Source organism: Phocoena sinus, chromosome 2, assembly GCF_008692025.1.
Source record: "Phocoena sinus isolate mPhoSin1 chromosome 2, mPhoSin1.pri, whole genome shotgun sequence".
Classification (NCBI taxonomy): Eukaryota; Metazoa; Chordata; class Mammalia; order Artiodactyla; family Phocoenidae; genus Phocoena; species Phocoena sinus.
This window is the reverse complement of record NC_045764.1, coordinates 161834290-161853708: the sequence shown is the minus strand read 5'-3', so window position 1 is coordinate 161853708 and position 19419 is coordinate 161834290.

The following is a 19419-nucleotide window of genomic DNA, read 5'->3' as shown; positions in this document are numbered from 1 at the left end:
CATGGCTTACTGCTTAGATAGGATTCACACCATAAACCACTAGTGACACATACATTTTATTGACTATTTGCTCATTTTATCTATACATCTAGTACTCGAACATAATCTTTGATCTTTTCCAGAGATTCTCTAGTTTCATTAGTGGTTAGAATTATGCTCTTACTTTTATCCTTGCAAATGTTGGAATGTAGTTGATTTTAAGGTTGACTCTCATTTATCACCCCTGCTTAGACACATGACCAACTGGGCTGTGTGACTTTGCAGTAGTTCTTCACTTTGGGTAAAGCAACGTGCCTGTCCCTTTGGCTCTGTGTTCAGCTGTGTGACCGCCTTTGGCCAAAAGGATATTAGCCAATGTGACACAAAGAGAGACTTGAATAACTCTTGTGTAACTGGGCTTTCCTGCTCTTTCTTGTGCTTCATCATGAACATATGCTTGGGATAGACTTCTGGAAGGTAAGGAAACATGCACCTGGACTGAGTCATCCATGTCATCCCAGCCAAGACCAGCCTTGAGGAGTTAACCGCCAGCTCACCCATTTCATTCAAGTGAGCCCAGCCAAGATCAGCAGAGCTGCCTATATGGCCACTCAGACATGTGGACAGCAAAGGTATGTTGTTCTAGATCACAGAGATTTTGTGATTAACTATTAGGCAGTGGTACCTTGGTAACAAGTGCCTGACACTATAAACTATGCAAAGCAGATGTTTGTTTACACCATTCAATACTAAAACATGTTGTAGTAATGTGTCTCGTACAACCTTTGAATTTTGCAAAACTTAAAAAAGATGTTTTATCATTGTTGTAGCTGCCAGGCTTACCTCTTAGCTTCATGATTATCTCAGGCCTAACTGAATACAGTGTAATAATTTATTTATCTAGTGCTCACACTTCTGACAGTCTCTGTTTCCTAGGGTACAGCCTCAAGCTCAGAGAAGAAGATTAAAGGACCCTTAATGTTTTGAATCTGTATAAACAGCTATCATATCTTCAGAAGCTACTTAATTATTAAGTAAGTTTGGAGCATTTTGGTGTCTGGCACAAAATATAGAAGGTATTACCCACCTATTGTTCATAACCAAATAGGGAGATAAGTCTTAGGTACAAAATATGAGGAAGAAAAAATACAATCCTATTTAAATTATACATATCAAAGAAACTGAAGAGTTGGGGATGTCTCTGTAGTTAAGAAATGTTTTTAATTGGAGTTGTAATTGGATTTGTTTTGTTCAAGAGCCATTGTTGAAAGCTTGGTAAGATTACTCTTAAATATGGAACCTCAATTTTATATAGAAAACCTTACATGATGCTTATTCCTGATCTGTGAAAAAGAACAACTGCTCTGTAGAAGGAAGTGAGGGTGAAAATTTTAAGAAGCAAAAATTATCCTTTTATTTGAATAAATGGTCATTCTTTGCATTAGTTGACCATTTCTTTCCTTGTGGAAATAGTCACCCTCTATTTTCTATGAGAAAATAAAGTTTAGTGAAGATGTTTGTCACGCCCAGAAGAAAGACTGTGCATTTTTAAATACAGTCTTCTGGGGCTTTGCCTTGAAAGTGTCTGATCCTCTGCTAACTCTAGGCCTTTGAAGTTGAGCATTTTGTGTTTTAAAGGGACTCAGTTTCATCCTTCAAGGAGATCTCAGTTCAGAGAGGCTGTTGTCTGCTCTGATCTACCCTTCTTTGCAGTCAAATGAAACCATACCTGAAAAAGATGGTTCCTTTTTCCTGCCACAAGTGCACAGGCATGCCTGTGAGAATCAAATTACTGATTTAAGGTAGGGAAAATGACTCAAAGTCAGAACCCAGGATGAATGCTGCTGTTCTGTCCTGTGATCCTCAATGAAAGCAGCTACAAGTCCAGCCCTCTAGAGTTGGGAGGGGCTGCTCTAAAACTCTGCCTACTTGATTGTAGGGAACAATTTCTCTCCCAACATCCAACTCAGATGCTCAGCCTGCATTTTGCCTGTGCTGATAGCCTCCTTGGCTAGGTTTCCTGAGCGAAGGTCAGGTATTTCTGAGACAAGTTATGACTCTCCCTAAAAATGCTATGTGCTGCAGTCAATTTTTTATTTAGTCAGTATGGCTAATGGCTAAGAATGAAATTTCTGGAATCATACTTCCAGGGTTTGAATTCTGGCTTTGTAACATCCGGGCAATCTTGAGGGAGAATCACACCTCTCTATGATTCAGTTTCCTCACCTGTTGAATGAGTATATTAAAGGCACACACCTCAAAGGGTTGTTGTGAGGATTAAATTTGTTAACATTTTTGGAGCAACTAGAACAGTGCCTGGTACTTGGTCAGTGCTATACAAATGGCAACTTTTACTATAATTTTGACAAATCATTTGCACTAGCTTTGCACTCACTTGCTGCCACTAAATGAGAAAGTCATACCAATTTTTGGAATCTGTTGCCTCATCTCTGAAATGGGGTTGTTACATCATACAAAGCTAAGACCCCAGGTCTGTCATTCCAAGATGTACAAATATGAATATACATGTTTTTGTACTTTATATTAACAGTTCCAAAGTGTTTATATAACATTGTAACTGTATGTGATCATCATTTCCTTACTTAATATGATATATTAAATATTTCAGTCATTCATAATATTTATTGAGCACATTCTATATGTCAGATATTGTACTACAGGCAGGGGATTAAGCAATCATCAAACAAATATCCTTGAACTTGTGAAGTTTTCATTCTAGTGTTTTCCCCTTAGTCTGCAGCTGTGTCAACTACTTGACAGAATACTCAATAAGTAACTATTTAAGTAGGAACTAGGATCCCAATTCTGACAGTATGTTTAACTTATTTGGGGGTAATTTAATATAAGGCTTAATGAAGTTTTATAGAGATCCCAAAATGCAAAACTTAGAGTCTTAAAGTGTTCCATTAAATTGCTAAATATTGTCTTTTTTTCCTGAAAGTGACCACCACATCCATGACTTTTAAACAAGAACAGCCAAGTTTATGCTTGCCAAGAACTCTTTAAGAATACTAAACACATGTATTAAATAAAAAAAATATAGAAAGAGAACTCCAGGTGTAAACATCCAAAATGCAGTCCAGTTTGTAAAAAAAAACCCTGTTTCAACTTCAGGACACATTTATTGTTAGAGAGAAAAAATAATATGTGAATTTTTAAAGGATAGATTTATAAATCTGATTTACAAATTGATCTCAGTATTTCTGTGTATGAAATAGAGGAAGGGCATAAGCTAAATTAGGGTTTATTTTAATTCTTAGTTGGCTATATTTTAGGGTAAGAGGTCTATGAGGGACGCTTGAAAATGTTGAATTTGAAATGACTTTGTATCTAAGAAGTGTGTGATTAAACTATATGGTATTGCTGATGTTTGATTTTTTTTTGACTTACAGAAAGAGCAACTTTATGTAGTGCAATCTAATGCATATGCTAATGTTTTAAAAAGACAGTGCAATTGAACTTTCATAATTGTTGGAAATGTTCTCTATCTGCACTGCTCAATGTGGTAGTCACTAGTCAGCAGTGAAATGTGGTTAGGGTTATGGAAGGACTGATTTTTAAATTCTGTTTTATTTCAATTAATTGAAATTTAAATAGTGAACGTGTATCTAGTGGCTTATATGAGAAAGCAAAGTCTAGAGATCTAAACCAGAGAATTACCCACATCAATATGGACTAGAAATTTTTGTAGGGACAATGAATGAAGTTATCTTATATAATCCTTTTAGCGACCTTGTCAAAAACTATTAACATCCCTATTTTATAGATGAGGAAACTGAGGCAGAGAAGCAGTATGTCATCTGCTCTGGCTCATCCACATTTGAGGAGGGGTATAGCAACGCGGGGATTTAGGTCAGTGAAGGTCAGATCATTGGAAACAAAGTAAGGAACAACCATGAGTAGAAGGGGGTGACATGTCTTGATCTGAAGTTTTGAGACATTGCTGCAGTGATGATTCGTTAAATGAGTTGGAAGGAGTAATAGGCCGAATAATGACCCTCCACTCCCAAAGATGTCTACATCTTAATGTCCAGAACCTGTGAAAATGTTACCTTACATGGTAAAGAGTACTTTGCAGGGGTGGTTATGGATTTTGAGATGAGATTATCCAGGTAGGTCCAATATATAATCAAAAGATTACTTCTAAGCAGAAGAAGGCAGAAGGTAGAGGACCAAAGAGATGCAAGATGAGGAAGACTCATCCCTATGCTGCTGGTTTGAAGGCAAAGAATGTATGGGTGGCCTCTAGAAGCTAAAGAAAGCAAGGAAATGGATTACCTCCCAGATCCTCAAAAACAACATAGCTATATCAATATCCTGATTTTCACCCAGTGAGACTCATTTCTGACCTCTTATCTCCAGACCAAGAACGTAATAAATTTGTGTTGTTTTAAGCCAGTAATCTGAGGTGATTTGGTATAGCAGCAATAGGAAACAAATATAGAAAGCAACTAGACTAGAAGTGGGAAAGTGAGTCACAGGTTGTCTTAATGAAAAATAATAAGGTGCAAGTGGTCTGCACCTCATCAGGGGCATTGGAGAGAAAGGACTTGATATAAGATATGAGAAAATTAGAATCAGCAGAAATAAACTCAGAAGGCAGGGTTTAAGCAGAAAGATGGACCACAAGTCCTTGAAGCAGGGGGCTTTTCTCAAAGGGATACTCCTTAGAAATCTGTGTGGTAACCTAATATGGCACAATAGGTCAAGAGAGGAGCTGGAAATTAGAGATTCTGACACCAATTCATAAAGGTCCTTAAAATCTCAGAGAGCTGCCCATGCTTGGCCCAACTTCCCCACCCTTGGCTCTATTCTGCATGCCCCACATAAGGCAGCAGCTGCCGGCTGCATCAACATTGCTGTATTATGAAAATTATGGGGGATGTGCTTTTTTTACATTACTTGGCAACACATTTACCGTCCAGGTGTTTGAGAAACTCAGACTATAATTATGCCAATGCAAGAGTAGATGAGTTCAGTCAAGGAAACCAGGTTGCTTTTTGTCAAGAGAGTCTATCTAGAGAGAGCCTGGTGTGGTGGAAATATCGTGAGCTTTGTAGAAAATGCTGAATTTGCATACTGATTCCACCACTTACTTGTTCTGAGACATTGTGCAAGGAAATTTTAAGTGTCCTGAACCTCGTTTTTAGAATTTGTTCAACACAGGTAGAATCACATCTAGCTTGTAGGATTGCTGCATGGAATAACTGAGCTTATAAATATAATGTGTGGGCCTGCAGTAGATGTTTGGTAAATGCTATACATTATATACTCAAGAAAGACCCTAAAAAACGTAGAAATTAAGTTAGTGATCATATTTTTCAAGAGTATTTCTTTTCTATCTTAAAAAAAGAAGATAATTTTTATTGGTAAAAAATATACTTGGCTGGCACGCTTGCAATAAACTTGTCACAAGATAGATGGGCATTATAGCTAGAGTCTAGAAGTAAAAATATAAGTTGGGCTAATATATAAATGGCAAAAATAACTTTCACATCTAACATTTCCCTACTGCGATAGTACATGATACTTCATTATTTTACTGTTTTTTATAAACTAATTAATTTACAGTAGAATGTAGTAGGGATAATTGGACCGTGGGAATTTTTGTACCTGATATAAGGAAGTGAGGCAGAATGGTAGCAGGGAGAGAAAATGGGAGGGAGGAAAAAACAAACGTTGGCAACAAGGAAAAAAAAGAGGTAGGAAAGGAGAAAAAAGAAAGAAGACTGAGAGGAAAAGAAGTAGGAAGGGAAGAAAGAAAAGAATTTTGCTAGAAAATAATGGATAAGTTTAGATAGGAAGGAAAGTTATGCAAAACAGAAAAAATGCATAATTATTTATTCCACCTCTTTACCATGCTTGGAATTAAATAATGCATATAATGTGTTAATTCATTCATTTGCTCATTTATTCATGTAGTGGATATTTACTGAGTTCACTAGAAACTAGGAATATAGAAGTGAAGATATACTTAATCCTTACTATCATAGAATTTACAGCAAAGAGGAATATATCAGACCAAAATGTAACTGATTGAATTCTCTCAACCATCTAATAATAAAGTTGATATTATTATTATTACTGTTTTACAGATGTGGAAACTTGGTTGTGGTTCACAAGTCAGTGACTGACCAAGATTCCAACCCTGGTTTGTTTGGCTTCAAGTTAAATTATTCTGTTTCTGTATGAGTCCATGCTCACTTGAAGTATAAGAAAAAATTCATTGTGTGTGTGTGTGTGTGTGTGTGTGTGTGTGTATAAGATTTTGGTAGTTCACTCATTTTTGAATAATGTAAAATAGCTATTCAGTCAGTGACTAGTGGATGCTTACCATCAATTATTTTCATTGCTTCTTTGTTTCTAGGGTGCAGAATTACATCTTTCCCTAAGGTAAGAGTTCAAATGAGCAACTAATATAACTTAACATTGAATTTTGCCACTTAGCCTAGAGTTGGTACAATGTCCACTTTTCTGACAAAACTTTCACTTCCTTAAAGCAAGATTCCGGCTATTTATTTTTATTGGAAATTGATTGATTCATTTATTGCACTTGTGCCCAGAATAGAGCTTATTTTTAGAATAGCTCATGAATGAATAATTTGAACATATGTCTGTATTCTAATTCTTGAATATTGATTTACTTTTTATAGAAGCAGGTGCAATTTATGCTGTGCATTAGAGCACTGTAATAAAGCCAAGAAGATGCTATAGAAAATGATTAGACTTTTTACTGATCAAAATATACCCAATTGCACATGTCCCTATTATCAAGAAGACAATATTATAGACAGGACACTGCTAGAATTTAAATGTGCTGTAGTCTAGTTTTGCCCCCATAAGCCCGAGATATAGATTTAACTTAGAGAGTTTATATTAAAGTTAGGAATTAGAAATCTGGTACTAGTTACATTTATGTTCTTTAATACCATGATAAAAACTAATATATGTATATATAATAAGATATATTAAATATATATGGAAAATAGTTCTTATATTAATAGATGATAATAATTAGTTATAAGATATCAGCAACTTTCAATATCTGAAATAATTATAATGTGTATACTTTATTTTGTACTATGTCGGAAATTTCGCACACATTCTCTTACTAAATTTCCATAAAAAACACTCAAGGAAGGTGTGCATTTTTGAATTTTGTAAGTGAGGTAACTGAGGTTCAGAGAGACTACATGATTTAACTCAGCCAGCGACAGAGTTGAAATTCAAATACCAATCTGAGTTCTTAAACCAGTTGGTTTGCATTCTTAAACTAGTCTGATTCTTAAGCTCCTTTTTGATTGTTTGTTTATTTGTTTCCTTCTTTCTTTGTTCCTCTTTTGTACTGTAGAGTTGGTGGATAATAAAGGCACTGAAATCCATCGATACCACTTTACATGTCACCTCCCCCACTCCTGAGGTTCACCTCTCCCGACTCTTTATTTTTTTTTTAACATCTTTATTGGAGTATAATTGCTTTACAATGGTGTGTTAGTTTCTGCTTTATAACAAAGTGAATCAGTTATACATATACATATGTCCCCATATCTCTTCCCTCTTGCTTCTCCCTCCCTCCCACCCTCCCTATCCCACCCCTCTAATTGGTCACAAAGCACCGAGCTGATCTCCCTGTGCTATGCGGCTGCTTCCTGCTAGCTATCTACCTTATGTTTGGTAGTGTATATATGTCCGTGCCTCTCTCTCGCTTTGTCACAGCTTATCCTTCCCCCTCCACGTATCCTCACTCTTAAAACAAAGGAAGAGGAGGAATAGGAAGGCATGGAGGAAAGGAAGAAGAAAGACCCCATATTTTCAGATGTGATTGAAGTTTAATCGATTCCTCTTTTCCCTGATGGCTGTCTCCCAGTGGTGTTCTCACACAGGAAATATTAAAAGTGAATGTAGTAAGAGGAGGAGAAAGGTGAGAAAAGTGGGAGAAGGGGGAGAAGGAGAAGACTGAAGATAGAATTAAAAGTTAAATATAATATGGAATAATTAATACCTCAAAATTACAGTCTACTTTCTTCCTGATTAATCTTTTGAGGTGTCTCTTAGGACTCTAACAGATGCTACGTTATGCACACAAAATGAAGATTTCCTATGGACACCCCCTTCATAGAAAAAAAAAGAAAAAAAATTTGGCTCAAGTAAAGTTGGAATTTCTGAAAAAATAGAAATTTCTGACAAAAATAGGGTGTTTAGTTGACCTGAAGATAGTAGTTGCTTCCAATGATACACTGTGCCTAGCTGTTTTGTTTCAATATGTGTATATGATAAACTTTTTAACTACAGAAAATATTACCCAGCAGACTCAAGGGGCACTTAGTATGCCAACTGGACCGAGCAGTGGTACACAGTGAGTCTGGTCTCCTCTTTGCAAGTAGGCCATCTAGGAAATCCAGAGGCAAGCTGCTTTAGAGGTACACCTTTCCAACCACAAGACTCAAGTTTTAATTCCCACTCTTAGTCTGTGGCCAGAACTGGGGTCTACCCTCAGTACATTTTAAAATCATTTTTCTCTGAACCTACTGAGACAAAACCACTGATCAGCTCACATGATATTATCTGGAAGAATTTCGAGATGCTGGTGCCTTCACATCTGAAGAGCAAGATATCTAGAAAGATCAAAAAGCATGAGTAAAATGTAGGGGTGGATTAAGTATCAGGGTAGCACCAGGGATCTGAGGCCACTGTTTCACTTACAATCAGATGAATCTGCATGCAAATTGGAAGAGGTCAATCCAAAAGCTGATTTGGCAAGAGGAAAACAATGTGATCCTGTCTCAAGTAGTTAAAAGTGTGAGGAATGACAGATGAATTGAACATGACATAATAATTTTATTTAGGGAAGGTTGCAGAATGTCGAGGAAAGTCTGATCTTGTTAAGTGTTCCCTATGTCATTGCCTAGCCGATGATTTTCCTCATTAAAGTCATCAGTGTGATTATGTGTCTGTTCCTCTCCGAGATTCTAAATTTTGGTCACTTGACCTCTGTAGAGGAGGATATTTAGAAACTTCAGCTGCTAAAAAAAAAGAAAAAGCAAACATGATGTTTATTCATTTTGTGTCTTGCAAGTTTCACCTTATTTTAGTTCTGAATGCATATAAATATGTTTACTAACATCATTAAAACTCATTTTAAAAATATTATTGAAAGTTAGGTGATGATTTTTTTTAAAAAACATAAAGCCAACCAGAAATTTATGGAATCTGCCCTGTGCCAATTCTGCTTGCCCTGTCACTCTGTGTTTTCCTCCTTGTGGCAAGCCTGACAAACACTCATGGCCAGGGGTAGGCAGCAAACTAGCCAGTGCTATGCAAAGGGAAAACAATTTATTTGGTGGTATACCAGAAGGTTTTTCCCTAGGAACATCTCAGAGTATGTGTTTGGAGAAGAAAAGAAACCCAGTTTAGAGCATACTACCCACTCCTTAAAGCCTTCTGGGGACATTCACAGTGGGAATTTCACCCCAGTTGGTCATCATTGGATAGATGTTCCATTTATTCTTATACAGAAAACCAGAGATCTGTTTGGGGGGGAGATGGAAATTGATAAAATAATTGAAATAGAAGTGTATCAGTATATATATATTTTCTTTTTTTTTCTTTCAGTGTCCTTCTCACTCAGTCTTATTATAAAGTATTGAGGATGTATTAGTCACAGTTCCCCAGAGAAAAAGAACTAATAAGATATATATACAGAATGAGATTTATTATAAGAAATTGGCTCATGCAATTATGGAGGTGGAGAAGTCCCATGACCTGCAATCTGTAAGCTGGAGACCCAGGAAAGCCAGTGGTATAAATTCTAGTCAAGTTGACACATAAAATTAACTATCATAGAGGCTTAGAGGGAATTCTATCACACCTTATTTTCAAGGTACTCTTAGGTTTCTTCCAAGAAACATTTGTGACTCAATAGACATCCGAGGCAGGGGATCAATGGGAGAACAGAGAAAACCCTTCCCTTCAGTTTATACCACAGACTGTAGTTTTCAAACTTATTTTCTTCAGTAGCAAGAAGAGGGCTGATGTTTTCCATGGGGGGGGGGGGGCAGGGTTATCAACTTTGCCCATGAGGACTGAGGGTCCAGAAGAAGGACACAGGCTGTCATCTCCCCGACTTCTTGTCCCACCCAAGAATGCATATGGGAACACACTGAATGAGATTCTGCTAAAATTCACTATTATGTTTTTAGAGAAAATGAATGTCAACAAATAGAATTCTTAGTATTGCTGGGAATTATCAATTTAGTCATACCTCACGACTTAACCTAACACAAGTCTGTCTTGAAACTGGAGTTGGGAATCACTGGATAGTCTCAATTTTTATAAATTCATGATCCAGTTGCACCTTCATTATAGATACTGCCGAAGTGAATAGAAGTTAAGCACAATGCAGTTGGGGTCATGTTTCAGGACAGTGAAGACTAGAATTAAACCCTTCACAAATGCACGCCACCTAGTGCCTCACACGGGTGTAGCTGGCAAGTGTGCAGAGTTGCTCTGTGTTTAACTATAAGATCTTCAAAGACATACCTACTGGCCAGCTTTATGAATTTGGCAAGTTATTTAAACATCCTCTGCCTCCATTTTCTGTTCTGAAAGTGAGGCTGCTCATATTGTTTTGGTGGGATTTTCTAGTAATAAAAGAGAGGAGCTATATAAAATCTTTAGTATAGTCCTTAACATAACTAGCTCTATTATTGGCCTAGCTCATTTTCCATTAAGTATTTGTTCATAGGCATGATGTATATGGTATGATCAATGAAGCACCATTGGAAAAATGAAACCAGGATTCTGGAAGAGAGCACTTATATGCCAACACTTGTGCAAGCTTGCTTTACACGTCATCAAATCTAACCCTCATCCCAACTCTCCCCAATAGATTTACTTTTTCCTTTTTTACGATGAAGACACTGAGGCTTCAGGAATTGAAATAACAGACCATGTAAGAAGGTGACATAGGTGGGATTTGAACGCAGATTTGTACAAGCTCAAACCATATGCTCTTTTTACTATGGTAAGAAAATGAAGCAATTTCAGCCTGACCATCGCAAGGGACCTTCCGGCAATACACAGATGAGCTTCCCTAAGAAAAGGATTATTATTTTGTTTTACTCTGGAACCACATGGTTGAAAAATAACTAAACATTCTCTTATGAGAAAAGTCACAGAAGAGGATCTGAATCACATTCACAGTGAAAAATGGATTTAAAAAATGCCTGTCTTTGAAAAGAAAGTGCTAAAAGAAATAAGCTCCTGATGTACACAGAAATGGTAATAAACCTGCAAATCACAGTATTGGTCAGTAGGAGAGCCAGGAGGTCCCCAACACACCAGTGTTGACTTAATACAGTTCCCATAAATCAACAGGCCCTGTTAACTCGGTTCAGAGAACATCACACACAGAAGGGCAACCTTTAAACTCTTCTTCGTTCCTGAGTCCAAAAAGGACCTTGATTAAGTGTGAGTAAAAGGGAGTATGACGCTAATGAAATATAAACAAAGTAACTATTTTTATTCTGTTTTGGGGGAGGTGAGGTGAGACTGACAAGCCACATCTCACACCCAACCCTGCTCTTTCCCTACTGAGAGCTCAAGAAATGAAAAGATGGCTTTGTTGACAGGAGCACCTCCCCCCACCCAACCTTGGCAGTGGCGGGTTCGAAAAGGAAATGAGGGATGGTGTGTACACCCAGTGTAAACACTCTGGTTCCCGTGAGTTCCTAGGGCTAGAAATTAAAGTATTTCTAACTTTAAAATAGACTTAGTCACCATATTTCAAATGATCCCCATTGCAATACCTATAAAGATCTCACCTTGTTAGCTCTCCACCTCTCTTTCATTACCTTCCTGTAGGATATTTTAACTCCATCTATGATTTAGGGAACAGTTCTGATCAACACCATTTTCCATCTAGGTGGTTTTGTCAAGTGGATTGAGAATCACATTTATTCCACGAAGGTAATTGAAGGGGAGTGGATAGAGCCATAGATTTTTCTCCTCCTTACTCGATGTTCTGGGTATTATATAGTAATGAGATACTGCTCAGTTAGTTTTGATCAAATCACATAAAATCTTCCATGTTAAATTTTCAAATTTAGGAATGCCTTTCATTTTTAACATGCTAAGCACGGTTTTTGTAGTTTGGTTAGCTTTGTATCTTTGATTTCACATTTCGTATTTTTACTGCTTTGTGAGTATTCATTAAAATCGTTCATTCTCATTACAAATAAAAATTAGAAAAAGGCCAAACAGAATGTCAAATGTGCTGGCTTAAGGACTAGAAGGCAATACTCCATCCCTTTGTATGCTATGGAAAATTGCTAATTTCCAAAAGAAATTTAATTATTTTCTCTATAGTCATCCAGAGAGATGAAACTAGATGGAATAAAGTTCATTCAGGAAACTTTGCTATTGTGCTAATAATTTGATTAAAATTAACACAAAACAAGGACCTAGCTTTTAACCTACTGGTAGTGAGATTTAATTTTTCTGTGTGAGAGTTATCATATTCAAGATCCAGGTCTAACATACTTTTGTGACAGGAAGATTAAAGACACTTGGAAAACTGCCATAATTTTCTCCTTAGTTCTTAAAAGACCACTATAACTCAGAAAGCATTCACTTTATATTCAAGTACAATGCTAATGGCTTATAGTTTCAGAGATTAAGAATGGTTAGGAAAAATATTACTCCCAGTTCTCTATTTGTGTGTCCAGGGAGACAAGAAAATAAATTTATTCTAAAATAAGCAAACTTACTTCATCTTTTCTCCATATGCCTTAGTCTTGTAACATTTGCTTTAGATGAAGGAACACTGTGTCACCAAATTGCTTACATCTTAAAACATTAAAATATTATCTTCAGAATCACAAAAGACTGTGAAGTATAAACTGCTTATTTATTGCCATTGTACTGTAGCATAAGAATTAACATGAAACAACATGGTGGGGGAGGAGAGACAGGACTCATGCTTGAATCTCTTCTCTTTGCATCTATACTCACTGCCTGGTGATGTCATCCAGCTTCATGGCTTTAAATGACATCTATATGATGATAACTCTCAAATTAATATCCATAGCTTAGACCTTTTACTTGAACTTCAGACTCATATATCCAATTACCTACTTGACATCACCACTGGGATAACAAATAGGCATATTGAATTTACATGTTGAAACTGATTTCACCCCTTAAACTTGCTTTTCTTGAAGTCCTTTCTATCTCAGTAAATGGGAACTCTAGCTCTTCAGCTACTCAGATTAAGAAATCTTGGCTTCCTTGAATCTTTCCCTTCTCTCTCTCTCCACTTTTAATTTAGGAACAAATGCTACTAGCTACACTTTAAGGAAAAATTCAAAACCACATCAATGTCTCACCACCTCCACTGTAACCACCTTGGCCCAAGTTTCCATCATCTTTTGCATGTATTACTGCAAACCATCTTACCTGTGAGCTCTGCTTTCACCCTTGGTCTATTCTCAACAAAAAAGCCAGTCTACTTCTCTTAAAACACGTCTAATCAGGTCATTCCTTCGCTCAAAACTTTCCAGTGGCTTCCCACATTGTCTAGAGAAAACAAGAAAGTTCTTTGAACTTCTGCAAGGCCCTACACCATCTAATTTTTTCCAGCTCTCTCCTTTTTAACCTCACCAGCCACTTTGCTTTCTCTTGTACTTGCTGAATACAACTTAGTAAAATAGTTTTTAGCACATCAACTGGCACCTGGTAAATGGCTAGTAAGTGTTATTTTCAGTGAATGAATGAAGGAAAAAAACAAAGGGAAGTCAGGAAATATTTTAGAATATTTTAGTTGCTCCTAGTCCCCGCTATGTTTTCAGTTGCTATTCTTTAATTCGGATATTTCTGATATTATTGTGTACAGATAGAATTTTATGATACTTTCAATCAATATTCATTAGTGACTACTGTGTACCCAGGATTATATGTTTTGGCCCTCAGGTATACAGAGTTGCATTCCATGTGATCTCTTGACTCAGGAACTAGAATCTTATACCTGTCTTCTATTTGTACCTTTTCCACATATGATACATAAGAGAAGTACCGGCTGTGTATCTGATTATGGACCCAGTACCAACTTATTTTAAACAGAGATGGATACCAGAATTCTTGGGCTGTTGACAGTACCAAAATTTGTTTTGCTGTTACCCAATCTGACTTAGTTACCAACATTTAAAACTGCAGGGATGGAAGTGGGAGAGAGATGTACAAAAGTGTATATTTGCATTTTCTCTTGAAAAATCAGGAGACCTGGCAATCCTGGGCCTCTTCATAGCATTCAGCTGCAAATGAATAGCAGATGCTCACCTTCAAAGAGGGTTCCTGGCTCCAGATTGTCAGATGGGTTCACAGACCAAGGGGGAGGAAAAACTTGATATAATAGCAATTTTTCTTTTGCATAGCCATTTGTATTTCATAAAGCTTTCACATATTGTGTTTCATGATATCCTAAAGACAATCTTTTAGAGTAAAAGGTGTTATCTTCAACTTTACAGCTAAAGGAGCTGAGTCTGAAAGAGTTTAATGACTTATCTTAATGACTCAGCTTATAAGAAACTATCATCATCATCTCCTTCTTTTTCATCACCATGATAATTTACATTATTGAGTGCTTATTTTGAGCCAAACTCTGTCTTAAGCATCTTTTATATGTAGATGCATTAATCTTCCCAATAACTCTGAGAAAGGCACTGTTAGTCTTTTTATTTTCTAATGAGGGAATGAGTGACTGGTAACATCAGTAACATGCTCAGGGTTTCAAAGCTGATAGTGACTGGACCAGAATTTAAATTTAGACAGTCAAGTTTAGAGCCCAGTTTTAACCACTGGACTATAGTATCATGTTTAATATAGCCTAGGTCTGTCTAACTGTAAAGGCACTATTACAGACTTGGAGGGCACAGAGTGACATAGTGAACCAAATTTGGATCCCCATAAACACTAGTGGAGAAAAGAGGCTCCTGGAGATAGTGGAAACAATCTTAGTGTCCTTCTCTTTAGGGACTATGAATCTACATGGGGACATTCTGCCCATGACCCCACCATGCAGTCCACCTTAGGAGTATTCCAGTGTAAATAAAGCAAAGCATCTCTTCATGGAAACTCACTCAATTAGAACATTTTTGGGTTTTTCATCTCTGAATTCCTAGTGCCTCTACCTGTGCCAGGTACCCTGTCGAATTCTGCTCACAGAACGTTTTCTGCACTGATTTGAAAATTGACTAACTTTTCTAAAACCTCCCCAAATTTCTTGATTTGACCAAATTGAATGCTGTTAAAAATGGACACAGAAGAAAAAGTGGGTGTCATGATCAAGGTAAAGATGAAATTGGTGTTAGCTGACTACAGATTCTTGTACATCTAGGAAGAAACAATATGCTCCCAACTAAGACCTCCTTGCTTAGGATAGATGTGTCTGGTCAAGATGCATTATTAATTATATCTCTCAGACCACAGTTTAACTGCCATGAGCCCCCATTTCTGGTAGCTTGCCTTGCTGTTATTGTGGAAGTTAACCGAAAGTCAATGTATCATTTTTACAAACAAGGTAAGCAGTACGGTATCCCAACCACTTGATAGGAACTAATGTTTCTGTCTTCCACCTCCCACATCTATTCAGTAAGGTTTCTTTTCCAAGGCTATCAAAAGGGTAGAGGTAATTTTTAACTGGTATAATTCCTCCTAAAACTCAGTTGGAGGAATGTCTATTTTGGGTTCAATTCCTTTACATTGTTTAAGGAGTCAGGATTTTTAACAATATTATAATTGAACCAGTCTTCAAACTGGGTCATCCTAATTTTTTCTTTTTTCTTTTTGCATGCTTTTAATCAAATCATGTTCAAGAAGTGAGCCAAAACCTAGTCCCGTCCCTATGACTTTTTCTTCTCCTTTATCTCCCCATCTCTGCTGACCTCCACTGGGAAATTCTCCAAATCTTACATTTTTTCTAATTCTATGTTATCCTCCAAATTATGGACATTATAAATAAAACTTTAAGAAATCTTCTCTACAATACTTACTAAAAATGTATTGAATAAGTAATGTATATGAATGAGGACTAAAAATGTATTGAATAAGTAATGTATATGAATGAAGATTTCCAAGTTCTTCCAGGCATCTCCTGAATCCACATTTCCACCCATGGAAAGCTCATTCCGAGTTTGAGCAATTGTATTAGTATTATTATACTGACATTTTTAATTGGATGGTTTATTACTTTATTAATTTCCTGGGAATGTGGTAACAAACTCCTCAGTCTGGGTGGCTTAAAACAACAGAAATGAATTCTCTCACAGTTCTGAAGTCTAGAAGTTCAAAATCAAGTTCTCAGCAGGATCTTGCTCTCTCTGAAGGGTCTAGGGAAAAATCCTGCCTTGCTTCTTCTTAACTTCTGGGGACTCTCGACAACCCTTGGTGTTTCTTGGCTTATAGACTGATCTCAGCCTTCATAGTCACATGACCTTCTTCCCCGTGTATTTCTCTGTCTCTGAGTATGTCTCAGCCTCTCTTTCCTCATTTTGAGAGGACACCAGTCATTGGATTTAAGGCCCACCCTAAAGTTTGACTTTATTTTAACTAATTATATCAACACTGACTATTCCAAATAAGGTCACATTTTGAGGTTCTGAATGGACATGGATTTTGAAGGGACACTATTCAACCAACTATATATGGGTAGAAGAAAGGGTATACTAAATGGTATACTAAGTTTAAGCCTGAAAGGGAGAGTAGTTAGATATACCTTTAGTGCGAGGTTTTATGTTTATCGGGCTAAGAGTTTTCTGTGTTTACTCTTTGCTGTAGCTGTGGTGTCAGAAGCTAAAATTTCCTCTACTGTCCTTGTTTTTGTTTCTCTTTTCGTTTTGGGGTTTTTCTAGAGATTTCTTAAATAGGATCTGAGGCTTGCATCTCTATTAGCTCTAATCCCCTGTTGTTATACAGGATCCCTATTGATGTGGTATAAGATTTTAGGGAAGAGGAAGCATTCTACGTTCTTAACGATTAGTTTTCAGTCTTTCAGTGAGCCTGAGTTGGGTAATTGTCTTTCTCCATGCTGAAGACTAGAGGGGGCTGGAGTTGGATCTTTCCTTCCTCCACTATGGAAGGTTAAACGGGCCTGGAGTTAAATATTTTTTCCCCCATGTTTGTTAAGCTTTGGTAAAATCCCAGTTTGGTTAAGCTCTGGTAAAATTGGTTCCCTTGAGGGCAGTTCTAGTTGAGAAGAATAGAAAGCTCTGGGTGTATTTCAAAACGGTTATTTTTCCTCTCTTTCTTACTAGAAGAATGAGGGTTTTCTCCACAATGAGAATTTGTTAGCATGCTTAGAGGTGAAACTCACAAGTGTGCCCTGCCCCAGCACTGCATCCCATTGAAGTTCTTAATTCTCACAATAATATACACTGAACACATAGCAATTCTTCAATTATAGTTTAAATTTTTCCTAAGAATATTGGCTAGGGCTGTGGGCTTCTCCTTATAAGCTGTGGTTTTCTGTCTCTAATTTTCAGGGTAGCAGTTTGCCCTGTGGCCTCAATTCTCTGATGGACTTAAGAAGAGCTGTTGATTTTCAGTGTGTTCAGCTTTTTTCTTGCTGTGAAGGCAGGAGAATGACTTCTAAGCTCTATATGTGAGACTGGAAACCCCAGAGGTCTGAAATGGAGATTTTGATAATAGCAGTCTACTTCTACTGTGTGCCAGACTCTCTAATCTTCATAATAAACCAGTAACATTTTATTATTCCTTATCCCAATTGTAGAACTTGGAGCTCTAGTTGGTTGTGTAACTTGTTCAAGAGGTAGAACTGGGATTGGAAACCAAATCACTTTGTTCAAATTTCAACTACCATGTTATACCATGGTCATAAGAAGGCTAGTCTCTTGTCTCTACTTAAGAGAATCAGAGTAAGTCTCCTGACTTCATAAGGATAGGAGCTTAATATGAAATAATGTGTATGAATAGTGTAACATGAATAAATCATATTTGCTATCAGGCACTTTAGTTACTGTTTCCATACAAGTTGTCTTTTGTGAGTCATCATAAAATGTGACTTCATGTTCCATGAACATCCTGACCTCCTGACAGCATCACACTTCGCAAGCCACGACGCAGCTAGAGAAAGAAAGTTGTCATCACTAACAACTGGAGCTTTCCTTGTAGTCCACTTAGAATCACATCATCAGTACAAATTAAATTGATGCAACTGAATCAGCAAGGGTCTGTGTATAGGAGAACCCTGTGTACTGATTCCAAAGAACTGGATTCTCACCCTGCTTTTTCCTGTACCATCTGGGCACAGAACACAGGTCACAACAACTGAGTCTTAGATTTCACAAGGGAAATATCAGGTAATGTCTCAAGTTCTTTTTCAGTCTAAGATTCTAAGTATTGATCTAAAACAAACAACACCCTTCTTCCTTGAGAAGGGTAAGAAGGGCAGAGGGTGGCATGGAGTGATCTGTATAGGACAATGTACATTTTGAAATCTTTTTACACTCATTGGGAAAACTAAATAAAGTCAAAGCATTAATTACTAAAGTTTACTGTTCAATATGTCTAAACCCAGCTTATCAGTATAGCCACCTGTTTCTTTCTTCACCTAACAGTGGATCCTAAATCATTTTACCCCATTCACCATAGCTGATATTTATTATTTGCTTTTTAAAGCAAAATTCAAAACCCTCCCTATATTCTAAAAAATAATCAGTGTCCCCTAAGGTAATTATTTAGGGCTGTAGAGAAGATTGGTGTCAAAAGATAGTATGTGTGTTTTGACAACATTTCCCCTCTAATGCCTTGTTATGCAGAAATCCAAGGATATTGGGAAAGGCAGGACTAACTGCCTGGGACTCAGGGAACCTCCCGAGACAAAAAGGTTCCTGAGTACCAATTCTTTCCTCTTTGAGCTTTATGATTAACAGAACCTATCTCAAGATTGACATAGACTTAAGTGAATTCGATGGGCAATAAAAGACACTGATTTCCATGGCACTTTCTCATAAGAGAACTTAATAGCAAATGACTGAGTCACTTGAATTGTTGACCCAAGCTGTATATCCAATAATCATGAGGAATTGTTGATTCTTTTAACCCAGGCATTTGGTATTATGGATACACTTTTTCATTACTGTTAGTGAATATAAATTTTAAATAAAGTACCATAGTAAAGGGAGCAGAAGCATGGGACAGAGCCTTCTCCTTCTTATTATTCTACTGCCTGACAGACAGAGGCTCCAGCAGAGGTGTGAGCACAGCAGGACTGTGCCTAAGGCCAGCCTGATGCATCAGTGATGCTCATGGCAATGATAGAGGACTTTCCAATTCTACCCCCAGTTGGTTCTAGTTGGTTCTCTCTAGGTACCTCCACAGTGAAGTCCTTGTCATTGGCCGAAGTTC